This window comes from Aquarana catesbeiana, linkage group LG05 (assembly GCF_042186555.1).
Source record: "Aquarana catesbeiana isolate 2022-GZ linkage group LG05, ASM4218655v1, whole genome shotgun sequence".
Classification (NCBI taxonomy): Eukaryota; Metazoa; Chordata; class Amphibia; order Anura; family Ranidae; genus Aquarana; species Aquarana catesbeiana.
Window position 1 is genome coordinate 511872809 of NC_133328.1, and position 24515 is coordinate 511897323.

Sequence of the window (24515 nt, forward strand, 5' to 3'; positions counted from 1 at the left end):
GTCCCTCACTATCCCTAAAAAAAAAAAAATCAACTATGTAGTAAGGTAAAGGCACTGTTTATCCCCTAATTCAGTGCTCTGGGCTTACATACAATTTTTTAAATCAATAAAAGTCCTCAGTCTTGATCATCTTGCCATTGTGCAAATGATTTCCTAGTTCAAACACCATGTGCACCACCTGCCCACTCTCACAAATGGACCATACGCTATATAAGTCAAATTTTGCTTTTCCCTTTAAATAGAGTTTTTTTTCTCCGGCTCAGGATTCATCCAGATGCATCAAATTGGATACAGCACAGTGTGTATCAAGCTCTCCAAGATGTCACTATCAACACTCAAAAAAACATAACAAGGACGTCATTCTGCATACTGCTAAAATCAACCAATTTTTATTATAAGGCTTAAAATTTTCCACTCACAAAAACAAGAGCACTATACCCTGAGTACATTGCATACAACAGCAAGTGTTGCCCCTTAAGGATCATCCCCAATACAACGCTCTCCAACGTCAAAGGTGTACGCGATTATTTCACTGGCCTCCCTCCAGCATGTTTCGTCCTTGAAGTCATGTGACTGTGACGAAACACATCAGAGCAGAGCCAGTGACATCATTATGTAAACCGGAAGTGACATCTGAGAGGGTGATGCCAATGTCTTAGTTCCCTAAGGGGGCAATATTTGCTGTTTTATGCAATATATGCTAAGAGTGCACCAAGTTATAGTTAATGTGAGTGTAAAATTTGAAGGCGTATACTAAAAATTGGTTGTTTTTTTGTGTTGTCAGAGCACATTCCACCAGGTCTGTTGCTGTTTTTGGAATGTTCCTTAGTCTATGAATACAAGCCCTACTGTAGGATTATCATAACAGGAATTGTAACTTTGTCCAGTGTCCAGTCACCTGAAGGTAGTCTGCATGGTTGGTTTTAGCGGTATGCACGATGATGGCCTTGTTCTGGTTTTCTTCAGTGCTGTTAGAGCACATTCCGCTAGGTCTGTTGGTGTCTTTGGGATGTTCCTTAGTCTATGTATACAAGCCCTGTGTTCTGTACTGTAAGATAATCATAACAGGAAATTTCACTGCAGGTAGTCTGCATACAGTATACTAACTCCAAGATAAGGAGTTTACAGGTAAGTCAAAATTCCTATTTATTCTCCATTCAATAGTGCAGAGGTGGGTATTACAGTGATCACCTGATTGAGAGTCGGCCATCCCAGCTCCCGATCATTAGTACAATGACAGATTGGTCTTTCTGCTGGGAGCACACTTCCAATATAAATGCGGTGCCTCAGAAGAAGGTTCACCTCCATGATGCCACATATACTGTATGTCTTATGCCAGCATCAGTTGTTTCAAACCTTGTGAATAGTCTAGATACAGGTTCACTTAACCCCCCTTAAGGTATTCCCGAGTGTGGCTCGGGGTGGATTTTCAGCACCAAAAGCGGTAACCCCAAACCACACTCGGGATCGCATCGCAGGATCCAGGTATAGCTTACTTACCTTGTCCCCAGGATCCTGCAATGTCTCCCCGCATTGTGTGCGAGCCGTCCTTACAGATTACATTACTGTATCAATTTATTTCACATCCCTTTTGTCCCTAGTGGTTTGTCCAGTGTCCTGCATGCAGTTTTATATTATAAAAACTGTTCTTTCTGCCTGAAAACTGGAGATTGTCCATAGCAACCAAAACCGTCCCTTTACATCAAAAGTGGTTTTAGACCAGCTAGAAAACAGCGACAATAAATTAGAATCACTTGCAGAATTGAGCGATAGTGATTTGTGGGAAAATCCGTCATCAAACACTGAAAGTAATGACAGCGACAACTCTGCAAATGGGAAAATTTCAGTGTTTTTGATTTGATTACATTATTGAATATTTTTTATTATTATTATATTATTATTTGTTATAATTATTTATAGTTATTTATTATATTATAATTTATGATTTCGTTTTTCAAACTTTATCATACCTGGGATGTCTACTAGACTCTTGTTTGGATAGATTTAAGTGTGTTATTTCTAAGAATTACAGGCCTACAATATAAAATGCAAAATTTTCATGCAAAATAATTATACTGCTTTCAGCATCAAAAATCTGAAATAATCATACCGCCAGGGAGGTTAAAGGCATATTTCAGTCAAATATAAAAATTTGATTCAGAAGCCCCAGCCTAACTAATTTCTGTTGCTTCCTCATCAAGCTGCTCCCTCTTATTCCAAATGGCTCTAAATATAGGCTACTTTTAATGATTTCAGCCCCATTTCCTTTCCATCACATACACATAGTGGAGTGTGAAAGAAGGGTTACACAGTATGTGAAAATTAGTAAAACATTCCAAGTTACTGACCTTAAAAACAAACTTAATATGCAGCACAGCCACTCAAAACACAAGTGGTGATTTCTAAGAATCCAGTTCATTGTCTTTTGGACTGAGAGACCTATCCTTATGTAATAGGAGAACTCATCAACATTATTATTTTATTATTATTATTATTTTATTTCAGGTACTTATATAGCGCCGTCAGTTTACGCAGCGCTTTACATATACATTGTACATTCACATCAGTCCCTACCCTCAAGGAGCTTACAATCTAAGGTCCCTAACTCCCATTCATACATACTAGGGATAATTTAGACAGGATCCAATTAACCTACAGCATGTCTTTGGAGTCTTTGGAATATCAACATCTGATATTGTTGAACTGAAGATTGGATATTGTTTCCAGACAACTTTCAAGACCCCATAATATATACTGTGTGTGATTTATAATATAAGAGTGGATTTGTTTTATTTGTATCCTTAAACAAACCAAATCTAAATTTACTAGTGATTTTTGTTCTGTCTCAAATTGTAATTTCAAGTGACAAATTCATATTCTAAAACATAACTCCAGGACTTTCACGATACTGAATTAAATTGAGAACACATCCTACTAAAACTCACAATACATATTTATATGTCATTGAACAATTGTAAAAAGGAGAGAAAAGACATCCATCGGCATGACCAACCAACCATGTATTTACCTTATAATTATACAAATAATTTATGTTGTATCCAAAAAGGTAATAATAAATAACAGTGGTGGGAAGAGCTCTGATTCTCTACATGTTTCATAGAACATATGTCCTCTTTTTTCAGAAGATGCGTGCACACTACATGCTACACTGTAGCACAATACATTGGAAGGGAGTGGACCGCTGGGTGATTGCCAGTAAATTATTTAAATATTGAGTTTAATTGACAACCTGAATATATTTTAGTATTAGACTGAATGTGCAGTATACTGTTGGGATGCATTGTGCATACGGATATGGAACATCCTTAAGTATTCCAATATAAAGTTGTTTCTCTGTTTGACACTTCATTCCTATGATGGGTTGTACTTCCAGTCTACATAGACATATAGGGGTTGATTTACTAAAATTGGAGAGTGTAAAATCTGGTGCAGCTGTGCATGGTAGCCAATTAAGCTTTGTCAAAAAAAAACCTGGAAGCTGTTTGGTTTCTATGCAGAGCTGCACCAGATTTTGCACTCTCCAGTTTAAGTAAATCAGCCCCATAGTATAAATAGCAGTTCTTGAGATGCTTTTTGTGACTAACCACTTGTAACTGTATTGTTGTCTGCAAGTGTACAAGACTGAGGTTTTTAATTGATTGGCAAATATGTTGTATAAATATTATATGATATGATAGCCTCCATTCAACTCCCGAAGAAGTGGACATATCTTCTACAAATGCATAGAGAAACAAGAGCTCTTCCCACCACCAACCTGTATACCACCTTTCTGGATACAACATAAGTTATTTGTGCAGCTGAATGTTAAAGCGGAACGTCACTGAATCAACTTTGACTATTTTTAATCCTTATACTGCTAGCATTAGTAAATGGATAGGAAAGTATATCATGTTTACTTGCTGTAAACTTACATTTCTTAAAGAAAAAAAATGCTACGTGAATCATCTGCCTTTACTCAAGATGGCCACTGACTGAAATGCTAGAGGGTGTTTTTCAAAGCGATTCCGTAGCCAAATAAAGCATGGAGACTAAAGCTGGATACACACTATACAATTTTCTGTAGATTTTTTTCCTTTAGATTTACCAAAACCATATAATATGAGGTCAAACCTAAACACTTTCAATTTGTATGCAACCAGGCAGGCCCTTGCACTACATGGTTTTGGTAAATCTAAAGGAAATCAGACAACAAAAGTTGTATAGTGTGTATGGGGTCATAGATGGATGGTGAAGTTTGCCTTGAATATTAAAAATAAAAAATAAATGTTTTTTTACTATTTTGGCCCTGTTTTTCTTTTGATGATAAAAAAAAACAGGCGATATCTATAACCATTTACCACCATTTGTCCTGAAAAAAAAACAAGGTATAATTTACCTGAATTTGCAAAGTAGATGATATGTATGGTTTTACTAACACATGTCAAAGTTGCAAAATTGTGCTTAGGCATTAAGATTTGTTTTACCCCTAGGTGTGAAGGGGTTAAACCTGATGATGTTCTTTACAAGTACAATAAAAGCCCCACTACACCAGTTTTTGTATATTTCACTGAATAGAAAAGAGAAGCTTGAAACAGCAGAAATGTATAAACAAAATATGGCTCTACATATAACCCAGTTTTTACATAGCTGGTCCCAAGGCCAATGGCCACCAACACCTATTTAAAGCCACCATTAGGGTTAACTGCAAAAAAGACTAATTATCCAGTAAATCCAGCAAAAATTAGAGGGTGCGTGTGGATGGAGCTGTTTTAATCACCAACACCAATATGAAACAGTTTGCGGTTATGAGTGGATAAAAGACACTTTCTTCTCAATGAAGGCAATAAAAAACATTTCACTGTAACTGAATGCTCTTATATTCTGGGCTCCAGAGCATTCATTTACATAGAACGCATACACAAACACACACTCAATGTGAGGGACAAAATGTTCCATATGTTCTACCATAATTGATGGATTGTAAAATCACAAGGGACCTTCCACTCTTCTATGGCTGAAGTTTAGGGTGGATGTAGCATAATAAAATACACATTTTTTTTGATGGAGAAAAAGGAAAACAGATTTAACATTTTGGAAAAGCTCTAATAGCTTTTTCAAGCACTCAAGATTTAATTCATTCACCACCAGCCAGACAGAGGATGTTACTTACTCTATTAAAGTTTTCCAATCTGCCATCAGTCACCAATTTCATGAGTAATGTCGATGTTATTTAATTATGTATGGCCAGGCCAATAAACTTTCTGGCAGCAAATCATTTGGTGAGAAACAAAGATATAACACAGCCTTAGGTTGCAACCTTCATATTTAATGAAACCTCAAGATTTGTACATCACTTGGGTGACTTTCTTAACAGAATGTAGGTAAGTCATTCTTCAATTCTTTATATATAGGTTTAAAACATATTCCTACATATATATTACCATGCCAAAAGAACAATTGTTGGAGATCTGCAAGCTTAGTCTAGCAAACAAACCTAGATACAATTACAATGGGGTGCAAAAAAGAAGGCTTGTGCACAATTTGTACATAGCAGGAGCTAAAAGGAGTGAGTGGTTCAACAGTGTCAACAGTAGTGCAGCAGGTTGGTATAAAACACATCTCTTCTCCTTCTTAATCCTCTTTACCACCAACATTTTTAGTAAAGTTTGGTAGTATCAGGCAGGGCTGTGGATAAGGGGGTACCACCAGTCCTCCTGTACGGGGCCCAGGCCATCAGGGAGGACCAGACAAATGGGTGCATCAGATGTGGGCAGGGAGGATGATGAGGCAATTACTGGAAATTATTCTCTGTATTGCTCTCTCTGCAGCAGCTTATACCCGGCTTCTTCTCCAACTCTTTATTGCTGGCTTTCAGCTGCAGAGAGAGCCATACAGGGGATTAGTTCCAGTAATTGCCCCCATGCCACACTGATCACCCCCCCTGCACCATATGTTTCCCCCTGCTGCCAAGGCCCCCCTGTGTGCCCTCCCCCGCAGTGCTGCCAGCTTCCCTCCTCTGCTTCTCACCAGCAGCTGCAGGCACCCAGTAGGATTCTTCAGGATGAGGAGTGGGGGAAGGTTCCCGTAAATATGTCACATTTACCCACTTCTTCCTTTCTTGAATCAACACAACTGGTGATCAGTACTGATCACTTACTGTGTCCATTCATAACTGAAGCATAGTAAATGTTTATTTGTGGGGGGGCTGTCAGGTTGGCTGTCATGGTTTCTAACAGTAGGCCTGGTATCAGGCATGACTTGTTTGTACACAGGTCAGTTATCAACCAAATAGGCCCCTAGACAAAGCATACAACTTTGCCAATTGTTACAATCACCAAATATTCTGCATAGGTGTCCCCCATCTGGATCTGTAAGCACTGGAATTGCATGCAAGGCACAGGTGTGAAGAGGGTTTATTGTGGTGTTAAATGCATGAGTCAGCTTCTAGGGCAGTGATGGTGAACCTTGGCACCCCAGATGTTTTGGAATTACATTTCCAATGATGCTCATGCATTCAGCAGTGTAGCTGAGCATCATGGCAAATGTAGTTCCAAAACATCTGGAGTGCCAAGGTTCACCATCACTGTTCTAGGGGATAGGAGTATTTATTGCAGTCTATGATTTTGGTTGTTTCTTGTTCCAGAGTCCAGGAACATCAATGTATGTTTCTACTTTAACATTTACTGCTGGGTTTAGAATATAACAGCTCTAGATGGACATAGGATAAACCAAGCTGATTGCTTTAGATTGCATGAAAGTGGCTTATGTGAACCATTAGATGTGACCTGACAGTAATACCTCCATAAGCAATTCCTTGTTCATTTAGCACTAAAAACAGTGCCTGGAAGTGATCACAAAGCAAATCCGCAGATTAGTAGTCTCAACACTGTAATTACTAATTCAATAGTAGAACGAAAGGGAATGTGGGTGGAATTGTATCAAAACACAATGAGCCATTTAATTTTGCTCATTGTTGCAATTAGGCTAGCTCACATGAAGCCTCCTCTCTCAGCAGAAGGCTAAATGGAATAAATGGCATGCCGCCACATACACACCCGTAATGACATTTTACTAAACCCAACCCGCTCGCTCTGAGTGCTGCTGTGTCACCGGATGCTGCTTTCTCTCCATGCACATTGTTTAAATGGAAAGTGTAATACTACTAAACGTGTGTCCTGTAACCACTGCAATACTGGGCACTTTGAATGACAATTGCGCAGTTATGCAACACTGTGCCCATATGACATTTTTAGCATTTTTTTTAGACAGAGCTCTTATTTGGTGGTATTTAATCACCACTGTTTTTTTTTTTTTTTTTTGCTAAACAAGCAGAAAAAAATGAACATTTTGAGAAAAATAAAGTTTTTCTTAATTTCTGCAAATAAGTAATTTATATTATTCACTGATATGCGCTGATAAGGCTGCACTGATGGGTACTGGTGGGCACTGATGAGGCTGCACTGATGGACACTGATGAGGCAATACTAATGGGTACTGGTGAGACGGCACTCATAACCTGCACTGATGGGCACTGATGAGGCGGTACTGTTGGGCACTGATGAGGCGGTACTGTTGGGCACTGATGAGGCGGTACTGATGGGCACTGATGAGGCGGTACTGTTGGGCACTGATGAGGCTGCCTCATCAGTGCCCATCAGTGCAGTCTCATCAGTACCCATCAGGGCAGCTTTATCAGCGTACATCAGTGAGGAAAAAAAATTACTTATTTTTAAAATAAAATAAATGGGCACTGGTAAGCTGCACTGATTGGCACTGATGGGTCTACACTGATTATCAGGATACTGATAATAAGTGCCCTGATTATCAGTGTAAGCAATGTGCTGACAGCCTTGCTGGTTATCAGCACTCCTTTCCTCACACAGACTGATTGGACACAGCTGATCACATGGTAAAGGGCTGCTGTGATTGGCCCTTTATCACAATCTGTGATCAGCTGTGTCCAAAGAACACTGCAGTCACAGAGCGTGCCCCAGGGAGCATGGGGGGGATGTCCATGGATGCCCTCCCAGAATGAATGAGCTGCGCTGTAGCCGTCTTTCGGCCACGGCGCGGTAATGAGGTGGTTAAGGAGTGCAAAGGAAACTATTGTCTATAGACTGTATGTTGCATTTATTTAAAGCTTTATTTATTCTACTTATATTTTGCCTTCCCTGGTTTCTCCCTACCCCCCCCCCCCCCTTTTTAACAAGTAAATTTGTCAATAAAAACCTTTCCACTTTCATTAAACAACTTATTTTAGACCCAGTCATGTTACTGGGTCTCTGTGCTACCCTATACAAATCAGGCAGAATATGGTCTGCCTAACTTATCACTAATTTACTATCAGATATATCAGTCTGGATGTCACCACTTCCTCAAACTCAATCTATCCAAAACCGAACTTATACATTTTTCTATATATAAGCTAACTATAACTATAAGCCCATCCCCACATGCCAAGGTTCTAGGTGTAGTCCTGGACTCTGAACTCTCCTTCAAGCAACACATCCAATCACTGTCCAAATCTTGCTGCCTCAACCTCCGCAACATCTCCAAAATACGTCCCTTTCTAACCAATGACACAACAAAGCTCTTAATACACTCTCTGGTCATCTCTAGCCTCGACTACTGCAACTCTCTTCTCATTGGCTTACCTCTACATAGTCTATCACCTCTTCAATCCATCATGAATTTCGCTGCCAGACTCATCCACCTTACCAATCCCTTTGCATCTGCCACTCCTCTCTGTCAATCCCTCCACTGGCTTCCGCTTGGCCAAAGAATTGAATTCAAAATTCTAACAACTACGTACAAAGCCATCTACAATTTAGCCCCCAGCTACATCACTAGCCTAGTCTCTAAATACCAACCTACTCATTCTCTTCGTTCCTCCCAAGACCTTCTGCTCTTCCAGGACTTTTCCAAAGCCTCTCCAACCCTATGGAATGCCCTACCCCAATCAGTCCGCTTGTCTCCTACTTTATTAGCTTTTAGACGATCCCTGAAAACCCTTCTCTTCAGAGAAGCCTACCCTACCCACACCTAACAACTGTATTTTCATTTTCTCCATTAGCTCACCCCCCACAGTTATTACCTTTTGTTTCCACTTGACCCTCCCTTCTAGATTGTAAGCTCTAACGAGCAGGGCCCTCTGATCCCTCCTGTATTGATTTGTATTGTAAGTGTACTGTCTGCCCCATGTTGTAAAGCGCTGCGCAAACTGTTGGCGCTATATAAATCCTGTATAATAATAATACTGTAAGGGCTCTGCAGGGCACTGTACATAGCTTCCTGAAAACATCACAGCCTGAGTAGTCCTTTTGAGGGCCTTTAGCCTTGATAAAAAGAGTAGGCAGACTCTTGGGAGGTATTCAAATATCAAAATGCCTTGATGGGTCAGTGTCTTTCTAGAGGAGCAAGTTTTCTTAGGCAGACTGCATCTGCATGTCCTAGGTAACGCTCATATGTGAGGCTTTGCCTTCATGAGAACTGAAATCCAATTATTTAAAGGGGCAAGCCAGGGACAGTAAGGCTGGGGAGTGAAAGCGCTAGATAATGGTGGACATCCTCCAGCCAATAAATTAGGCAGGCTCTATTTGACCTGCCACAGCTTCTAATGCACACTACAATAAGCTGACAGAGTGGTGAAATCAAAGTAAACAATATCAGTACAGGAGCTCATACAAACTGTACAAGACTAAGTTAACCACTTGCTGCCTGCTCACAGCAGTTTTACTGCGAGCGGGCGGTAACTATAAGCCAGGTGACATACCTGTACGTAGCCAGAACATACGCACGGGTATCCGTTGATCGCTATGCGATCACATGATCACAATGTAAACACAACTGTTATGAATGGGTTTAATTCATAACAGCTGTTCTTAGTGTTATGATGCTGTGATTGGCCCACAGCTATCACATGGTAACTGGGCCAGTCACAGCACCCTGTACCATGTGATAGCTGTGGCCATCACAATAGTAATCACAACTGTTATGAATGAAACCCTTTGATGACAGTTCAAAAAAATTGTTACAATGTTAATCACTGAACTACTCTGATGAAAGTATGTAAAAAAAAGAAAGAAACATAAAAAAAAAGTTAAAAAAATTAAATTAAAAAATTATTTAATTTTTTTTTTTTTTAACATATTGTCACCAGTCAGTATCCCCCATCACCGCCACACCAATCATATGGTGATGATGTACTACACTGGTGACATTATCTAAAAAAAAAAATCTGAACATTTAATTTCTTCATTTTACAAAAAATTGTGACAAAAAAATTAAAATTTCAAACAACTCACCATGCCTCTTACTAAATATCTTAGACTGTCAACTTTCCTAATTTTTACTGTCCTAGCATTTTAGGGCCCTAAGAAATTAAATAGGCCATCAGTACATCAGGATTGATCCATTTTTAGATATATATATACCATAGATTGTAGATGCTATAACTTTCACACAAACCCATTACTAGGCTTGAACAGAAAGGTTATATTGTGGAGACCAGGTCTTTTTTTCTCAGAGAACAGGTGCAGGACCCCCCCCCCTTCTGTGTCACCACTCGTCTCTGTCCCCTACCTACCTATGAGCACCCCTTTTAGAGAATACAAATATCATTTTGTTAATGATAAAAAGAAAGACAGTGAACAGTGAGGAACAATAGACCCCCAGCCCAGCAACAGTAGACCCCCCCCCAGCAATGATAGACCCCACCCCAGCTACAATAGATCCCCCACAATAGACTTCCACCCCAGCAACAATGGACCCCCCGCACCAAAATAGCACCCCAGCAACAATACACTCCCAGCAGCCAGCATCAATAGACCCTCCAGCAGCCAGCAACAATATACCCTCCAGCAGCCAGGAACAATAGACCTATCCCTCAAAAGTAGATCACTCCCAGTAACAATTGACCCCACAGCAACATAAAACCCTCCACCAGCAACAATAGACCTACCTAGAGACAATAGACCCCCACACAAAAATAGATAACCACCAGCGACAATAGATGCCCCGGAAGCCAGCATCAATAGACCCTACCAGCATACCCCAGCACTCCTTGCCACTACATACATTCAGTGCTGGAGGTCCCTGTGCTGGAGGTTTCCACTGAAAAAAAGCCATGGTGTCAGGGCAAGATTGTGGTCAGGTTCAGGCAGATGTTTTTGTAGGAGAGTAGTCTGGTCCAGGTAGGGATCTTGGCAGGCAACAAGAAAGAGAGTAGGCAGGGTTCTTGGCGGGTGACAGACAGGAGAGTAGTCAGGCTAGTTTGGGTTAGCAATAAAAAGGCAACTGACAGGCAGGTATTATAGTAAATTAGCTCTCAGGTAGCTGGTGATGACATATCATCAGCCATTGCACAGGCACTTTTGAAATTCTGGAGGTAGTGGGAGGTCTTATAAATCCTGGAAGTCCCTGTAGGTTAATTATTCCTTACCTAAGTTGGTCATATGTATGTTTGCAGTCCACTTCTTTCAGAGACAAAGATAGAAAAATTCCTCCAATTAAACAAAAATCACCAGTCCTGGTGGGTAACTAAAGCCAGGCATAACTTGCAAGAGCAAAGAGACCCCCCCACACACACACACACACACACTGATCTTTTGGTGGAGTAAACATTAGTCATCTGACCTAGAGGACATACATGCATGGGGCAATTAAGAGAAGCATTAAACCATTTCTTGTACAGAGAATTCCTATGTCCATTTGTACGTGAAGCACTGTACTGTCCAAGGTACTTTATCCCAGTAGATATGCTTACTTAGCTTTGCAGGCAGTTCATATTCATAAAATAATGGATGTGCAAAGCTGTGAAGTGCACACTGTGCTTGCACTGTCTATTTAAAAGAATGAAAATTACCCAATGATTTGCAAATATTATCAAAAAAAATGCAATCGGCCAGATTGCACTAGGTAGTCTTGCATTTGGTATTGTATTTTGCAACCTTATATCCACAGACCAATTGATAGAAGTCCAAACCTGGAAAAACTACAGGTATCGGTAATGGCTACCTTGTGTTTTTTTGGCACTTACACATTTTTTTTAAATTTTGGAACAAAAATATACTTAAAACTGCTTTAAGAGAAGTCTGAAAAGAATAGTTGTGGAAGTGGTTGTGTTTATCCTGATCAAGTAGTGTGATATGCAGCAAACTACTTTGTACACTAATGTCCTAAGTGTATATAAGATGTAACCACTAATGTGTACACATTAGGTTCAACAACAGTGGAGGAGGAAACAAAAGCTGTCAAAGTGGCTTTCATCCTTTTCTGTATGCTGTATATCACCAGCAGGAAACCAATCCGATGTTAAATATTAATACATATACATAGATTTGTGTGACCTAGTTGTTTGTGATGGGAAGTATAAAAATTGTTTTGCAATTATTCACTATGAATATTATTAACCCTGTATGACCCATTTTATCATTCTATTGGACCCTAGATTAAATAAATTAAATAGAGGCCATTTAAAGAGAATCTATCATCTTTTAAATACATTTTGAAAATGTGGTTTCAAATGTTTCATAATAAAACTGCTTATCAAGAATTGTATTTTTTCAGAACTATTTCTTCCCATAGAAATATTTCAATCGATATACAATTGTATGAGTGAGCGCACAGGCAAAAGGAAAAATGTCAGCTAACACCGAATAAAGGTAATGGGCCAACCTTATATGCAAATATAGTAAGTGACAGTGCAGCTCTTATAATCTTAAAAACAGACGCATCAACAAATGTGCATACATAAAGTGCTAAAAATAAAGTGCTAAAAATTTGACACCCAAAAATGACTGTAAATAAATGAATACAAAATATAATAAACAATTCATATGTTAAGGGGTTATCCCAACTGGAACCACATCAATCCTTAGTGCTTGTAGTGCAAACAAAGTCCCAACAATGGTATATAGGTAAACGTCAATCGTCTTCCTCAGGAAATGCATGCAAATGTCCCAAAGTGCAAATATTTAAAGAAGACAAGTACCCCTCCGGTACTATGGGACTTTAAGGGCAAACTTTTGAAAACACAATATTTTGAAATATTGTCTTCCCTGAGGAAGTCACGAGACTGTGACGTAACGCACAGGACGCAAGGACGCAACCGGAAATTGTAATTGCGTACCGGAAGTTGTTACCGTGGACCGGAAGTGACGTATGAGGTGGCGTAGAACGCCGTTTTCGGTCTATGTTTGGCATGCTTTCTGCTGCTTTGATGTAAGCATTTTTTTTATTCAATAAACTTGGCTTATCTTTTGGTAATGCACTACTGGAGGCTTACTTATTTTTATATGTGGCTCTGGATATCGTGTTGGAGGTGATATTAACTTACCACATCGAGTGTCCATCCTCTATCTTGGCTGATCCTGAATCCCGGAATCGAGGCTGCTATTCAATAGATGGATTAAGGCATTTACTTATGTCATTAATGTACGAGTTCTGAGAGCACATTGTGTTGGTGTTTATATATCACTGGAACTACAGTCAACATTGTGTGTGTTTTTAACTTCGTTGTGAAGATTTTTGGACTTTTGCGCTTTACACATTGGACTTTTATTTCAATTTTTACACTAAGCTCTTGGACTTTGTATTTGATATTCATCAATTTTTATTAACACTTAGATCCTACATTACATTGACACTACATGTTTATTAGGATGTTTATTATCGCAATTAGGATGTTTTGAACACATTGGTCTTGATCACACATGTTATGCGCAGGATCATTTATATAATTTTATATACCAATTTTTTAAAAATATTTTGAAAACATAGAAAAATTTATTAATTTATAAAACAGTATAGCAGTGAGAAACAGAATCATACATATAATAGTACATAATATCCATATAGTATTAGAACAAACACTTCTCCTATAGGCCGACGCATTTCGGGAAATTCAGGGTGAATCCCTTCTTTAGGTGTCACGGAGGTATGGTGGATGTTTAATCTGGACAATCAATAGAGGGCTGGAAGAAAAGCCCAAATCTAGTCCCTCAAGTAGATGTTTTAAATAGGAGAAAAGGGGGTATTTATGCATATAACTGCGTATCTAAAAGTGCAAGTCCACTCTGTCACCAGCAATGTGCCAAACCTCCACCTCCTAAATGCATTCACTGAATAGATATTAAGGCATCTACACATCTAAATCACCAGGTATTGCTCAGAATCTAAATCCCAGATGGCGGTGATCATTCCTCTGTGTATAAAGTTCACACAATGGCGCACACACAAGAAAAGTATATAGTGTAGTAATTTATTGTTGTTACAATTGGCCGATAACATACATATATAAGTAATCCACGTGGAATATATAAAATAAAACATCACAAACTCACTCCAATGGGCAATGCCTGGCAGCGTGACTTCAGAACGTAAAGGCCGCTTCCAACGCATTTCGTGCACATGCATCTCCCAAGCATTTTTGGAGTGTCACGATTTTTAGCACTTTACTTTTAGCACATTATGTATGCACTGTCACTTTCTATATTTCCATAGAAATATTTGCTTTAACTCTCTGCTAAGAATCTAGGTTTATATGTCAAACCATTTCCCTGCTTCAGTGTCCATTTAAATACATTTTGCTACATTCACATTGACCTTTGATTGTATGAATGCATTTCCTAATACATGAAATATTACTTGTCTTTAAAAACAGATAATCAGGAGATAAAAAGAGGGGGGGGGGTTAGACGTAATTACTTGCATCGCCCAGATTCCCCAATTAGTAGGTTGTATTAACAAGCTACTTCATGACCTATAGTTTGCTTCTGTTATGCCGCGTACACATGATCAGAATTTCCGTCAGAAAAAACCTGGATGGTTTTTCTGACGGAGTTCCGCTCAAGCTTGCCTTGCATACACACGGTACACAAAAGTTCTCAGTACAACACTACGACGAGCCGAGAAAATGGAGTTCAATGCTTCTGAGCATGCGTCAAATTGTTTCCGAGCATGCGTGATTTTTTGCGTGTCCAAATTGCATACAGACAAACGCATTTTTGGATAGGAACTTTTTCCGACCGAAAAATAGAGAACACGCTCTCAATCTTTTGCTGGCTGGAATTCTGCCAGCAAAAGTTCGATGGATCATACACACAGTCTGAATTTCTGACCAAAAGCTCACATCCAACTTTTGCTGGCGGAATTTCTGATCATGTGTACGGGGCATTAGACCAATTTTCTAAAGGTAAAATTCCCTGTTGGAAATTGCAAGGAACCAAATTCCTTAATTTCTTTTCAAACCTTCAATGAGGACTGTGTGATGCGTACTCATTCATACATCTTCAAACACAGGCCTCCACATCAAAACAAAACTAGAGATGATTTAGGTCTCCACAAAAGTTAAGAATGTGTCCTTTGTGACCAATCAAGTTCCATAAATTCTCAATCTAGGAATGGGAACAAGGAATCTAACTGATTACATTAAACATTAAAGATGTATTGTAAATTCAGCCACTTAGTAAAATGTGCTGGCTTACCATGAGTTAAGGCCATTGAGGCGCATATCTTCTAATGGATTTAACTAATGGATTTAAGCCCCAAGTAATAAAGCATCCCATACTACCAGAGCTCCAACACTGGACCTTCTGGTCTCAGGAAAAGTAGCTGCAGAGTCATGTACAGCTGCTGCTCCCCCTCCAGTCCAGTTACAAAGCACTTTGTGCTATATGAACCCATTCACAGAATACAAAGCCTTCTGTAAATGAGCAGCAGAAGGCAGGGGAGACCAGAGCTGCTGTGAGGAGAAGACAGTGTCTCCTGTCAGAGCCCCGAAGTGTGCTCGTAATCCAAGGTTCCACTGTAGTTTATGTGTTAATGCACTTAGTAGTGTTGATTTACTAAGGCAAATAGGCTGTCCACTTTGCAAAGGAAGTTGTGCTTTGAAAGGGAATATTCCCTTAGCATGCTGAATATAGTAAGAGTTAAAGTTGCAAACAATACGGAACCACATGCAAGATAAATTTAAAAAAAAAAAGTTCTTTTTTTGAAAAGGATTAAATGATGGAACTCGGCAAAGCTTCACCTCATTCACGGAGCTAAGGCAAAATTCCCTTGCAAAGCGCACATTCCCTTGCAAAGTGAACAAAAATCAAACCCTGTTCATAATGCTCTTTGTTGTGCGCTTTTAAGTAAATCCCACTGTGTACCTCTCATAAAAGAGAATAATTTACACAGGTAAAGTAGAATCTGAGCACCACAAACCAAAACTGATATTTCAACATCCACTCGCAGGAGTCTCGATGTAGACAGGGTGTGGTGACAAAAGAGGAGACTGAAAATAGTTAACAGCAATCTGTAATAAGGGTATAAATACCTAAAGTAAGATGGCGCCTTAAGCTTCCTGAAGACGCATGATTGGATGTGAAACACATAGAGGCTTCTGGGTAACGCTGACGTCACTTCCGGTCCCTAACCTGCACGAAATCGAGGCTTGTACCGCACGCCGGTTCCTGGAGATGGAACGGTGATACACAGGCTTCAAGCGTACTGCTGGAACGACTCAGTGCCGGTCCTAAGGCACTATACTTTGTGAGTGCAATATTTTACACATATTTTTTGATGGAATAAATTATAGAATGTTGTGCAATGATGGCTGTTATGAGATTCTAAGATCACCTTATGTGGAGATATATGGAATGCATATTGCAATAACGGTTGGGGACCCCCAGATACATTCTAATGAGAAGAGTGGTTGATCCGGGCATAAATCAAGGCTTTTATATTTTTGGTCTCTGGTGAGTGTTCATTTTAGAAGGTGGTGGTAAATCACGGATTGGTGGAAGTTTCTTCAGTACGGATTCAGATCTGTGCACAAGGGTTTTGAGTACCCATTTTTGAAGAGGAGCACTAGGACTTTCTTTTCTATATTTACAGAATTTGATTATATAGTGGTATATTGTATATACAGTTTACACAGCATGGTCCATGGTTAATATTAATCACTAATGATTGCTATATTGATGGATGTAAATTAGTATTCACTGTCACAGGTATGTGGTAAGAATTTTTTTGGGGTTAGTGCAGTTATCAAATATATTAAAACATTGCTTATCCCACACCAACGGTGGGGAGTCCATGACTGCAGCAGATCCGACACACAAATTTAAAGCTACACACTAAAATAATACACGTATTTATTTTTTGCGCACAAAATTTTGCAAGAGCTGGTTCGCGCGCCTCTCGCTGTTCCAGCCACGCAGAGGTGGATTCCGGGTCCTCGAAGAAGTGTGCCCTGTCTTCACCCACAACGTGGAGTCTGGCTGGGAAAAGCATGGCATAGGACATGTGGCGGATCCTGAGCTGGGGTTTCACCTCAGTGTACTGCGCACGTCACTTCTGCAGAAAAGTCAGGGAAGCCGTGACAAACAAGAGAAGGGGGAGTAAAAGAAGTCCACTGTATCAGGGCCAGCCTTATGCAGAGGAGCAGAAGCAATCTCCAGGATAAGTAAAAGAAGAAAAGAATGCAGGCGCCTCTGAGTGTAGACTGTTACATGTGAAGTAAACCACAATAATAAAAACTCACTTTTTAATACTCAATGACAGGCATATCTTAGTATTTGTAGTCCAGTGATGCATTCATGGCCCTGATCCACGGGAAGACTCATCCTGGCCGCTCTGATAGCTGTCGTGGCCGGCAAGATGGTGGTGTTTAGGAGGAAAGCCGATAGAGAGGGGTGGAACGCTCTCTGGACGGCAGCGCTGGTCGGGGTGACGTCATCCCCACCAGCGCTGCAGTCCACAGAGCGTTCCCTCTCTTTCAGCTTTCTTCCTACACACCACCATCTTGCCAGACACGACAGTGGTCAGAGTGGCCAGGATTAATCTTCCTGTGGACCAGTGCCATGGATGCATCACCGGACTACAAATACTAAGATGTGCCTGTCATTGAGTAATAAAAGTGAGTTTTTACTATTGTGGTTTACTTTACTGTAACAGTCTACACTTAGAGATGCCTGCATTCTTTTCTTCTGATAAGGCATGTTACCTTTCTCCCTGGTGAGCCGTAATATTGCATCCTGATCATGATAATTCAAAAATTTGGCAATTAATGTATGAGGATGTGCACCTTGCGGGGGGGTCATCTAACAGCTAGGCGGTGGGCTCTTTCCACTACAAATATGGAGGAGAATGCTGGTCTGCCAAAGACAGTAATAGGTAGATTCTCCAGAAATGGGGGGGGGGGGGTCCATTCCCTCAGCACCTTCAGGCAGGCCCACAAACCTCAGGTTAGAGCGTAGTAAGCCTATTCTTTATGTCGTCTTGCTTTTGTTGGACAGCATGCAGTTGGTGTTGTAGCCGTTCACTTGCAACCTGTAATGGCGGAAGATCATCTTCCACATGACCAAGCCAGGTCTCTGCCTCCGTGACCCGCTCCCTCAACTTCTGTAGACCCTGGCGGATGAGCGATATATCTACCTTCACCTCCTCGATCTTGCATGTGAGGGTACTTTGGCAGATAGAGATTGAGTTTCAGCATTGGCAGAGTCAGCAGCGGAAGGCGCAGTAGCGCCATTTTCCCCTGGCGCTAGAATTTTATCTAGCTTCCCGGAGGCATCTATCACTTTTTTCAGTGGAGACATGGTCAGTCAATTGGAGAGGTAGCCCGCAGTAGGTAAGAAGAGATTGCAGAAATCAAAGGATGTGATAAACAGGATAAATCTTGAGCGGAGCTCCTGACCTGTACTCCTCATGCCATACCATTCCAGGCCACGCCTCAAAAATGATATTTAATTCGTTTTTAATATTAAAAGCAAACTTCCCCATCCATCCATGTCTCCATGCTTTATTTTGCTAAGAAATCACTTTGAAAAACAACACCCTAGCATTTCTGGCTATGGCCATCTTGCGTAAGGGCAAATGATTCATGTAGCATTTACTTCCTGGAATCCATCTGCCCTTAGCTCAGGCATGCAGACAGGAGGGTGTGCTTAGCTCAGAATACCTCTCCTCCCCTCCTGAAGACTCCTGGGATGTATGACATCATTTTCCTAGGCATGGAAAGCAGGAAGTAATTGAAGAAATGTGAAAAAAAAATTTAAAACAAGCGAATATAACATACTTTCCTATCTTATTACTAATGCTAGCATATAAGGATTAAAAATAATCAATGTGGATTGGGAGAGTAAAGTTCCATTCTAATTAGAAATTAGGAAACTGATTCATGATCCAGGAGGAGAATGTATCCAATCTTTCCAAGTCTTCTGGAATATTCAGAAGCATCAGAAAAATCACAGTAACCCTGGATAATATTAGGTATCCTCTGTCAACCCAGTTTACTGCAAATCACAAATCCCTGCAAGCAATAACAGCAGCTGTACTGTTTATTCCTTTTTTATGTTGTCACCAAAATATCAGAAATCTGCCTACCAGTCACTAAACAGAGATAGTCGCTGCAAGTTATCACCAATTAGCACATATGGGCTGTGAAAAGACTGACCCCTACTCTTTCAATTCTTCTGATCACTTTACAGTCAGAGGTTAAAGTGGTTGTAAACCCTTACAGACCACTATTACCTACAGGTAAGCCTAGATTAAGGCTTACCTGTAGATGCAAGAAATATCTCCTAAACCTACCACGGTTTAGGAGATATTTGCAAAAGACAGGCACCGATGTCTACGGCGCATGCACCGTAGACAATGGCACACAGGCGCACTGAGCGTGCTGTTTCTAACGGCGATCGTGCCATTGGTGGCAGCTCCCACGCGCATGCGTGGGAGTGACGTCACCGAGGCTCCGGCCAATCACAGCGCCAGAGCCGTGATACCGGAAGGAAGATGGACACTTCGTGAAAGAGGGGACAGCGGTGACATCGCAGGCTCCTGTGTCAGGTTAGTGACATATAATGGGCTACTATGCGATGCATAGTAGCCCATTATGCTTTACCTTTGCAGGGAAACAAAGAGGAAGTAAAACCCATCAGGGTTTACTTCCTCTTTAATATTCAGATCTTGGTGAGATCTCCAATTGCCTGACACTCTTCATCTTAAGATTAATTTGCAATGACTCAAGGAAACTGATTTATATATATAAGCCCAGGTTCACACTGAGCTGCGGGAATGAAACCGATTTCACTCCCGCATGTCAGTCCCGATTTCGGGCACGATTTCAGGGACATCTGTGCAGATTTCTGCCAAAATCACAAAAAGTAGTACAGAAACTACTTTCTAAAATCAGTGCAGTTCCACACATGCGGCGTCGCACTGATTAGGACGGTCCCATTGACGGCAATTGCCGCCGATTTGACATGTCAAAATGATCCAGTGTGAACCAGGACTAAAGGCTCTTCACATAGTAGGAGTGAACAATATACACACAAAAAGAATTAAAAATAGCATTTTGCATTAGTGATAACAGATGAATAGATACAGAAAATAGTTTTCAGCCTTGTCTATCCCTCGGAGGGGCCCAACCTGCAGTCATCTCACTCAGTGGTCATGATGGTATCTCTCCCATTGTGGAGCATCTAACCAAGCACCCTTGTGTTTGCACTTTTACAGCCATATTGGGATAACACATACTTTATATTTGTTACATGTTCCTATTCACATAGCATAACCTAAAAACATATTTAAAATTGCTCCTTACCTTTTTACGTACTCTTTTCTGTCCTAATAAAAGATCTGAGATTTGGGTGGTACATTGCATGTTAACACCCATTTTTAACCACTTCAGGTCCGCCGCATAGCAATTTTAATGATACAGGGTAGCACCTGTGTGCACCGGATCACACACAGTGGGAGCCCAGCGGTGGGTACCGCAGACTTAATGTCCGCCGGCACCCACCGATTGTTCAGTACACAGGCAGAACGGTGATCTGCCTATGTAAACAAGGTAGATTGCTATTCTGTCAGTAGGGAAGGCATCGATCCTGTGTTCCTGGAAAAAAAATATCCCATCGTTTGCAGTGCAAACCAATCAATACATGCTTTATTGGGTTTTTTTACCAAAAATATGTAGCAGAACACATATTGGCCTAAATTGATGAAGAAATTTTATTTTTTTTATTTTTTTTATATGTTTTCTAGCAGAAAGTAAAAATATTGTTTTTTTAAAAAATTTCTGGTCTTTTTTTGTTTATAGCGCAATAAAAACTGCAGAAGTGATCAAATACCACCAAAACAAAGCTCTATTTGTGGGAAAAAAAGACATACATTTTATTTGGGTACAGCGTTGCACAAGCATGCAATTGTCAGTTAACCACTTGCCGCCAGCCATATAGCAATATGACGTCAGCAAAGTGGTTCGGTTATCCTGACCGAACGTCATATGACGTGATCAGGATAACAAGCTGCAACGTGCCCGTGGGGGCGCGCCCGGCGGTGATCGTGGTGCGGTGTGTCAGTCTGACACACCGCAACTCCAATCTAGGAAAAAGAGTCTCTGATGTGACAGAGACTCTTTACCACGTGATTAGCTGTGTCCAATCACAGCTGATCACGATCTAAACAAGAAAAGCCATGCATCGACTTTTCCTCACTAGTGCCTGACAGACGTGAGTAGAGGCAAGCTGATCGGCTGTTCTCCTGACGGGGGGGTCTGTGCTGATTGATTATCAGCGCAGCCGCCCCGGGGATGACCACCCAGGACCACCAGGGATGCCACCAGGACCACCAGGAATAGCCACCACAGAAGACCACCAGGAATGCCACCCATGGCCACCAGGGATGCCAATCTGTGCCCTGAAATGGTGCCAATCAGTGCCCACAAATGGTGCCAATCAGTGCCCATCACAAATGCCTGCCAGTGCCTCCTCATCAGTGATGCCCATTAGTGCCATCTATCAGTGTCCATCAGTGCCACCTATTATTGTCCATCAGTGCCACCTATTAGTGCCCATCAATGCCCATCAGTGCCCACCTATTAGTGCTTATCAGTATCGCCTATCAGTGCACAACAATGCCACTCATAAGTACCCATCAGTGCAGCCTTTCAGTGCCCATCAGTGTTCATCAGTGCTGCCACCTATGAGTGCCCATCTGTGCCACCTATGAGTGCCTATCAGTGCTGCATATCATTGCTACCTATCAGTGCTGCCTATCAGTGCCCATCAGTGTCACATATCAGTGCCCATCATCAGTGCCACCTCATCAGTACCACCTCATCAATGCCCATCAATACTGCCTTATCAGTGCACGTCAGTGAAGGAGAAAACGTACTTATTTACAAAATTTTATAACAAAAGCAAAGAAAAACTTTTTTTTTTCCAAATTTTATGTCTTTTTTTACTTGTTTAGCAAAAAATAAAAACCCCAGGAGGTGGGTACAGTGTAGCATGACCACGCAATTGTCATTTAAACAGCGACATCGCTGAAAGCTGAATATTGGTTTGGGCAGGAAATGGGGAAAGTGCCTGGTATTGAAGTGGTTAAAGTAACACAGTGCCATATCGCAAAAAATGGCCAGTCAGAAGGGGGGGGGGGTAAATCTTCTGGAGGTCAAGTGGTTAAATGAACTGTCCCTGAGTTTGTCCCCCATTTCCATATTGCATTCTATTCAAAGCAATAGTGCAAAGCTGCCCTTATTGTCCTATGTATAAACCTGCTCCAAAACCTGCTCTAACTAAAAAGATAAAGGTAAGACATTTTTTTAAAATATTTTTTGATATGCTGAGTGAGTGAGAATACACACCAAACATGTAGTTTCTCAAATTTGACCACAAAGGTGGAAATACATTTAAGAATATATCTGAAGCTCTACTCCAGAAGCTTAATTTAACACTGAGCTACATAGTCAGCTGCTGCTAATTTCATTTCCTTGTTAGGCAATTTCTTTGTGAATTCTAAACCTGGAACTCAAGCAGGGGTCAAAATCTCTGTTTCCCAGTTATACTGTATGCCCTATACTGTATATACTGTATATGTTCTACCTTATTTTTATGTCTGCAAGCATCGTCTGTGTGTAAAATATACATATATGACATGATTAAATGGTGTGTTTTAAAAACATGACTGGAGACCAGCCTTAAAAATTTGCTCTTAAGAAAAAGAACTGAGAACCTACTACATTTTCTCATTCTTGTGCCTTTCACGGGAAAAAAAAACCAACAGGTTTATTAGTGGTATACTCTACATGTTTATGATGCCTAATAAGAATATTTTATGTATATTTTCTGAAGCTTTGGATCCTGTTGCTTCAGGCAGAAACTTTAGTGGATGGAGCATGCAGCTGTAGATGCCTGTAAGGCAGATGGATCATTTGAAGCTTTTTATGCTGAAACGTACATTGTTGATATATCAAACTGTCAGGATGTATAAAGCCAAACATTGCATTATGTCTTCGGGCTCTCGGCCAAGAGGTTGATCCAACTGCTTTTTCATAACCTGGATATTGGTGTCTTGGAGCTGTAGGCACATGCCATCACATATAATTACCTATTTTTAAACGCCATTAGATAAACACTCAGAGTACTCAGTAAGTTATTCCAGTCTGCCTTATCCTAGATATGCATAAGACATTATGTAAATCACTTATCAAATGCAAATCCAGCTTTATTGCTTAAGGGAACCTAGCATAAATACTGGCCACATACCTTGCATTCTAGTTATTTGACCCAGTTTCTCAGTGACCAACCTTGTAATACTGAAATCAGAGAAGCACACAAAGGGCCAAATTCAAGATACTGAAGCTGATTGCCTAAAGAGATCAGAATCTTCACACAATTAATTGTGTGAATAATTACTTTAATTATCCAATCATGTAAAAAAGTAAAATTCTGTTCACGTTGAATACCCAATCATAAGCAGATGAAATAAGTAAACAAGAATTGCTTTTCACATGATGAATACTATATTTTTTGGCGTATAACACACACCTTTCTCACCCTGAAAATCGGGTGCAAATAGCGTGTGCGTGTTATACGCCAATACTTCAATTTTAGCTGCCTCGGAGGGGACAGGGAGGGGGCAGGACAAGCGCCTTCAGATTACATACAATGAGAATCTCCTGTTTACTTGGCGGCCTCTGTAATAGGAAGTCCCCTCTCCTGGGCCGCTATTGGACTGCTGTTCTATCTATCATAGGAGATTCTCACTATATGTAATCTGTCGGTGCTCATCCCGCCCCCCTCCCTGTCCCCTCTAGGCTGCAGATGGGCATCGATCAGGCTGCACTGATGGCAATGTTGAGGCTGCTGCATTGAAGGCAATGGTGAGGCTGCTGCATTGATGGCAATGGTGAGGCTGCTGCATTGATGGCAATGGTCAGGCTGCTGCATTGATGGCAATGGTGAGGCTGCTGCATTGATGGCAATGGTGAGGCCACTGCATTGATGGCAATGGTGAGGCTGCTGCATTGATGGCAATGGTCAGGCTGCTGCATTGATGGCAATGGTGAGGCTGCTGCATTGATGGCAATGGTCAGGCTGCTGCATTGATGGCAATGGTGAGGCTGCTGCATTGATGGCAATGGTGAGGCCACTGCATTGATGGCAATAGTGAGGCTGCTGCATTGATGGCAATGGTGAGGCTGCTGCATTGATGGCAATGGTGAGGCCGCTGCATTGATGGCA